Here is a 6,363-nt window from a genome sequence, read left to right as displayed (position 1 = left end):
AATGGGCGAGGAGGCGGGGAAAAGTAGCTCAAATACGGCGATGTCCAGGAGGTGCGGCAGTGGCGAGCGGCGTGGCCAATGCGGTGGCAACGAAAGCAAATGGGCTTGTCGTCCGGAGTTCTCCACTCTGAAGGGTTGCGGTATCTGGGACGGGAATACAGATCACTGGGAGGCGCAGCTGTCGGCACCAGTCGGGCGTCAGCTCGGGAGATGGAGCAGGCAGCAGGAAAACCGAGGTTGGCAAACTCTTGCCGCACAACCTCCTGAATGAGGGAGATCACTGGGGCTGGTTGGTCAATGGTGGGGTCAAGTGGGCGCGGAAGGAACGTGGCAGGACTGGCAGCCTCGAGCTCGCGGCGAACAATACGCGTGACGGTCTCATTGGAGGGGGGTGAAGCGGTAAGGGCGACGCAGGACGACGTCGCAGCCGTGTTAGGGAGCCGGGAGAACTGTGGAATGACGCGACGGCTTTTGGCGAGCTCAAAGCGGCGGCATTCCTTGACAATGACGTCGATGGTAGACACATTGTTGAAGATCAACAAGTTGAAGGCGTCGTACGCGATCCCCTTGAGAACGTGGCCAACCTTGTCAACTTCGACCATGTTCTCGTCGACCTTCCGGCAAAGAGCTAGCACGTCTTGTATGTACGAGACATACGATTCAGTGGCAGACCGTACTCGTGTAGCAAGCTCTTTTCTTGCAGCCTGCTGCCGACCGGTCGGATTGCCAAAGAGGTCGCGGAGCTTCTCCTTGAAAGCGTCCCAGCTAGAGATCTCCTCCTCGTGTGTCCGGAACCAGACACGAGGTGTTCCGCCCAAGTAGAAGAGGACATGAGCTAGCATTATGGTAGGGTCCCAGTGGTTGTTGCGGCTAACAAGCTCATACATGCGTAGCCAGTCATCAACGTCAACATTATCTTGGCCAGAGAATAAGCCAGGATCGCGGGGAGTGGCAACCGTGACGTACGTTGTGGTTGGAGTTGCAGTAGTAGCAGCAGACGAGTTGTCGTCACCGGGAGCCATGGCGGAAAGCTGGACGGTGCGGCCGCTGCGGAGCTCCGTGGTGAGGACGGGGAACGGCACGCTCCACCAAAATGTTACGCGAACGAAGAATTAAGGACAGGAGACTATTTACAAGTATATTTACAAAAGATAGCTGCAGCGCTGGCCAGATCAGCCGATAGCTCGAGAGGCCAGAGCAGTTCGTCTTCTTCGTCTAGGCGCCCGCGCGCCTCGTTCAAACAACCAAATACCACACGCGTGTAGCAATATTGTGAAATGAAAACTTGTATATAGCGGCGCTCAAATTTCGCATTAGGGGGTATCGCAATCGTCGGTGAATATTCTTGTCAATAAAGAGTGCCACATACCAGTAACCCCAGTGGGCATCAAAGAGCTTAATTCAAGCATGCCGCATACCCAGTAACTCAAGTGGTCATCAAAGTGGTTTATTCAAGCATGGCGCATACCCATTAACCCAAGTGGGCATCAAAGAGGTTTATCCAAGCATGGCGCGTACCTAGTAAGCCAAGGGGCATAAAAGAGTTTCATAAGTGGGCACCCATCACGAAAGAGCAATGGGAGGAATCCCTCAAGAGCAGCAATCTTCAAATTCAACTCCAGGCTGTCAAGAGGGCCCACGACATCGCGACAGGACTTGGTCTCCCGGTCCCATCTTGGGCGGAGCCACCGACTTATGTGGGGGAGCCTTCGGCTCGCCTAGATCTCAGTTCCTCAGGACTCAAATAAAGTTCTTGTCATGTCATGGGCATCAAAGACGTTTATCCAAGCATGGTGCGTACCCAGTAACCCAAGTGGGCATAAAAGAGGTTCATTCAAGCATGACACATACCCAGTAGCCCAAGTGGGCACCAAAGAGGTTTAGTCAAGCATGACACATACCCAGTAGCCCAAGTGGGCACCAAAGAGGTTTAGTCAAGCATGGGGCGTACCCAGTAACCTCAGTGGGCTTCAGAGAGGTTTATTCAAGCATGGCGCATACCCATTAACCAAGTGGGCATCAAAGAGGCTTATCCAAGCATGACGCGTATCCAGTAACCCAAGTGGGCATAAAAGAGGTTCATTCAAGCATGACACATACCCAGTAGCCCAAGTGGGCACCAAAGAGGTTTAGTCAAGCATGGGGCGTACCCAGTAACCTCAGTGGGCTTCAGAGAGGTTTATTCAAGCATGGCGCATACCCATTAACCAAGTGGGCATCAAAGAGGCTTATCCAAGCATGACGCGTATCCAGTAACCCAAGTGGGCATAAAAGAAGTTCATTCAAGCATGACCTAAGTGGGCATCAAACAGGTTCATTCAAGCATGGCGCATACCCAGTAACCCCAGGGGGCATCAAAGAGCTTCATTCAAGCATGGCACATACCCAGTAACCCAAGTGGGCATCAAAGAGGTTTATACCCCTGTCACGCTGGCAAATTTAGTGTCATTTAGAGCGAGTGCACTTACGCGCACAGTGTCACTTTGGCAGAGAGCTGCTACATGAGAAAGAGAAGTGTACTTAGAAAATGATGGTGATCGCGATGGGGGAGTCAGTAGCACCACATATGTATGTTATTTTAGGCAATTCTTGCTAATAAAGTATTATATATATTGTTACGGGGAGGCAGACACAACAGTAAAACATATTTACAATGTATTTACAAGACGATGAAGTGCTGAACCATATAGGCGAGAGCGCGCTAGGTCAAAAACGTCTTCTTCATCGACGCTGCTCTTGAGGAATAGTCCCGTGACAATATATGTATAAACAGCATTTACAATAAACTTTAGGTGCAAATGAAGTGAATCATTGCAAACGCATTAGCGACATTGATCATCACGAGCCAAGACAAGACTGCGTCGTATCCAAGGCAAACGCACATAAAATGGCGGATTTCATTGTAGAGGGCACGGGAAGTAGTATTTTTTGTTGTAAAGTACGTTTTAATAAGCATTAATATTGTGACACAATGCTCCAGACGAAGGCAGAGCTCTTGTATTGTCACACAGCGCGAGACAGCCCACGAACACCAACCGGACAAAATGATTATGAGGATGGGTATGTACACATGAAGACGATGAACTGCACAGTTAGTTCTCACAATATTCCTAATAATGAAAACAATGGTTCAAAAAGACTCAGAACTCTGGTTTTAATATTATTTCATTTATTTCTGAGCCCCTGCTACCAAGGCTACGCACTTGGGCGCAGTGAAGTGAGTTTGGCAAATGCACTCGCCGGCGAGTGTGCTTTGCAGCAAGGGTCACTGCGCTTTCCTGTGTGACAGCGTGCGAATGACACTCGGAGCAAAGTGCTCTTAAGTTGTCCCGTGTGACAGGGGTATTAGTCAAGCATGGTGCGTACCTCAGTGGGCATCAAAGAGGTTTATTCAAGCATGGCGCGTACCCAGTTACCCCAGTGGGCATCAAACAGGTTCATTCAAGCATGGCGCATACCCAGTAACACCAGGAGGCATCAAAGAGCTTCATTCAAGCATGGCGCATACCTAGTAACACAAGTGGGCGTAAAAGAGGTTCATTAAAACATGCCGCATACCCAGTAACCCAAGTGGGCATCAAAAAAGTTTATTCAAGCATGGCGGATACCCAGTAACACAAGTGGGCATAAAAGAGGTTCATTAAAACATGCCGCATAACCAGTAACCCAAGTGGGCATGAAAGAAGTTCATTCAAGCATGGTGCATACCCAGTAACACAAGTGGGCATAAAAGAGGTTCATTCAAGCATGGCGCATACCCAGTAACACAAGTAAGCATAAAAGAGGTTCATTCAAACATGCCGCATACCCAGTAACCCAAGTGGGCATCAAAGAAGTTCATTCCAGCATGGCGCACACCCAGTAACGCAAGTGGGCATAAAAGAGGTTCATTCAAGCATGGCGCATACCCAGTAACACAAGTGGGCATAAAAGAAGTTCATTCAAGCATGGTGCATACCAAGTAATACAAGTGGGCATAAAAGAGGTTCATTCAAGCATGGCGCATACCCAGTAACACAAGTGGGCATAAAAGAGGTGCATTCAAACATGCCGCATACCCAGTAACCCGTGGGCATCAAAGAAGTTCATTCAAGCATGGCACATACCCAGTAACACAAGTAGGCATAAAAGAGGTTCATTTAAACATGCCGCATACCCAGTAACCCAAGTGGGCATCAAAGAAGTTAACTCAAGCATGGCGCATACCCAGTAACGCAAGTGGGCATAAAAGAGGTTCATTCAAGCATGGCACATACCTAGTAACACAAGTGGGCATAAAAGAGGTGTATTCAAGCATGGCGCATACCCAGTAACACAAGTGGGCATAAAAGAGGTTCATTCAAGCATGGCATATACCCAGTAACACAAGTGGCCATAAAAGAGGTTCATTCAAGCATGGCACATACTTAGTAACACAAGTGGGCATAAAAGAGGTGTATTCAAGCATGGCACATACCCAGTAACACAAGTGGGCATAAAAGAGGTTCATTCAAGCATGGCACATACTTAGTAACACAAGTGGGCATAAAAGAGGTGTATTCAAGCATGGCACATACCCAGTAACACAAGTGGGCATAAAAGAGGTTCATTCAAGCATGGCACATACCCAGTAACACAAGTGGGCATAAAAGAGGTTCATTCAAGCATGGCATATACCCAGTAACACAAGTGGCCATAAAAGAGGTTCATTCAAGCATGTCACATACTTAGTAACACAAGTGGGCATAAAAGAGGTGTATTCAAGCATGGCACATACCCAGTAACACAAGTGGGCATAAAAGAGGTTCATTCAAGCATGGCATATACCCAGTAACACAAGTGGCCATAAAAGAGGTTCATTCAAGCATGCCACATACTTAGTAACACAAGTGGGCATAAAAGAGGTGTATTCAACCATGGCACATACCCAGTAACACAAGTGGGCATAAAAGAGGTGTATTCAAGCATGGCGCATACCCAGTAACACAAGTGGGCATAAAAGAGGTTCATTCAAGCATGCCACATACTTAGTAACACAAGTGGGCATAAAAGAGGTGTATTCAACCATGGCACATACCCAGTAACACAAGTGGACATAAAAGAGGTGTATTCAAGCATGGCACATACCCAGTAACACAAGTGGGCATAAAAGAGGTTCATTCAAGCATGGCATATACCCAGTAACATAAGTGGGCATAAAAGAGGTTCATTCAAGCATGGCATATACCCAGTAACACAAGTGGCCATAAAAGAGGTTCATTCAAGCATGGCACATACCCAGTAACACAAGTGGGCATAAAAGAGGTTCATTCAAGCATGACACATACCTAGTAACACAAGTGGGCATAAAAGAGGTGTATTCAAGCATGGCGCATACCCAGTAACACAAGTGGGCATAAAAGAGGTTCATTCAAGCATGGCACATACCTAGTAACACAAGTGGGCATAAAAGAGGTGTATTCAAGCATGGCGCATACCCAGTAACACAAGTGGGCATAAAAGAGGTTCATTCAAGCACGGCACATAGTAACACAAGTGGGCATAAAAGAGGTGTATTCAAGCATGGCACATACCCAGTAACACAAGTGGGCATAAAAGAGGTTCATTCAAACATGCCGCATACCCAGTAACCCAAGCAGGCATCAAAGAGGTTCGTTCAAGCATGGCGCATATCCAGTAACACGTGAGCCTTACTTGTGGGAGCGCCCACCACGCTGGCTGATGCCTTTGTTGCGAAAACAGAGTCGCTAATAGTTCGCGCTGTAAGAGCTGGGATATCGTGGCCTAGCCAATGGTAGGAGTTGGAGTCGGGCATATCCAAAGTGGTAGCTGGCCCATGCCGTCGTCCGCCTCATCAATGTTTAAAGGGAAACTGAACAGGTTTTAGATTTCTAAAAAGTGACGTTTTTCTGAAGCGCAGACACTTGAAATCCCCGGTACGAAGTTTTGTTGAAACAAAACTTCGTACAACATCATACAAGTAGCGGCGGCGTAATTGAGAATTAAAATCGCAGCTATGCTCCGCCCACCGCGGCTCGCGGAGTCAGCCTGCGGCAACGGCGGAAGGGAAAAGCTAGCGGAAATGACGTCAATATAGGGGTCCCAGGCACCCGCGCGGAAAGCGTGTGCAGCTTTTGCGCGTCAGTCGGGTTGTATCGGTGGCCTTTATCGCAAATGATCAAGATCTCCACCCTGCGTGTCCGGCTAACGCTTCAAAGGACTGTTACCGCAAGGAGAACTCCGTCTAAGAAGCATACAGTGTCACCATGCCATCCTTTTGCGCTGCTTACGGCTGTACGACCAACGGCGGCCGAGACGACGTCATTTTTCACAATTTCCCATGGCAGAAAAAAACAAGCTGCTCAGTGAATTGCAGTGGTGAAA

General features: G+C 48.2%; 1 long non-coding RNA gene across 1 annotated transcript; it reads left to right on the top strand.

Annotated features, from left to right (window-relative positions):
- The first annotated feature begins 3,391 nt into the window (after window positions 1-3,391).
- On the top strand, window positions 3,392-4,868 carry LOC125947088 (uncharacterized). Its single transcript, XR_007468127.1, has 3 exons — window positions 3,392-3,435; window positions 3,886-3,935; window positions 4,334-4,868. It is a non-coding gene; the product is annotated as an uncharacterized LOC125947088 (long non-coding RNA).
- Window positions 4,869-6,363: the final 1,495 nt, after the last annotated feature.

The sequence above is a fragment of the Dermacentor silvarum genome, chromosome 7 (assembly GCF_013339745.2).
Source record: "Dermacentor silvarum isolate Dsil-2018 chromosome 7, BIME_Dsil_1.4, whole genome shotgun sequence".
Lineage (NCBI taxonomy): Eukaryota > Metazoa > Arthropoda > Arachnida > Ixodida > Ixodidae > Dermacentor > Dermacentor silvarum.
Note: the sequence above shows the minus strand (reverse complement) of the source record. Positions and strands in the feature narration are given on the sequence as shown.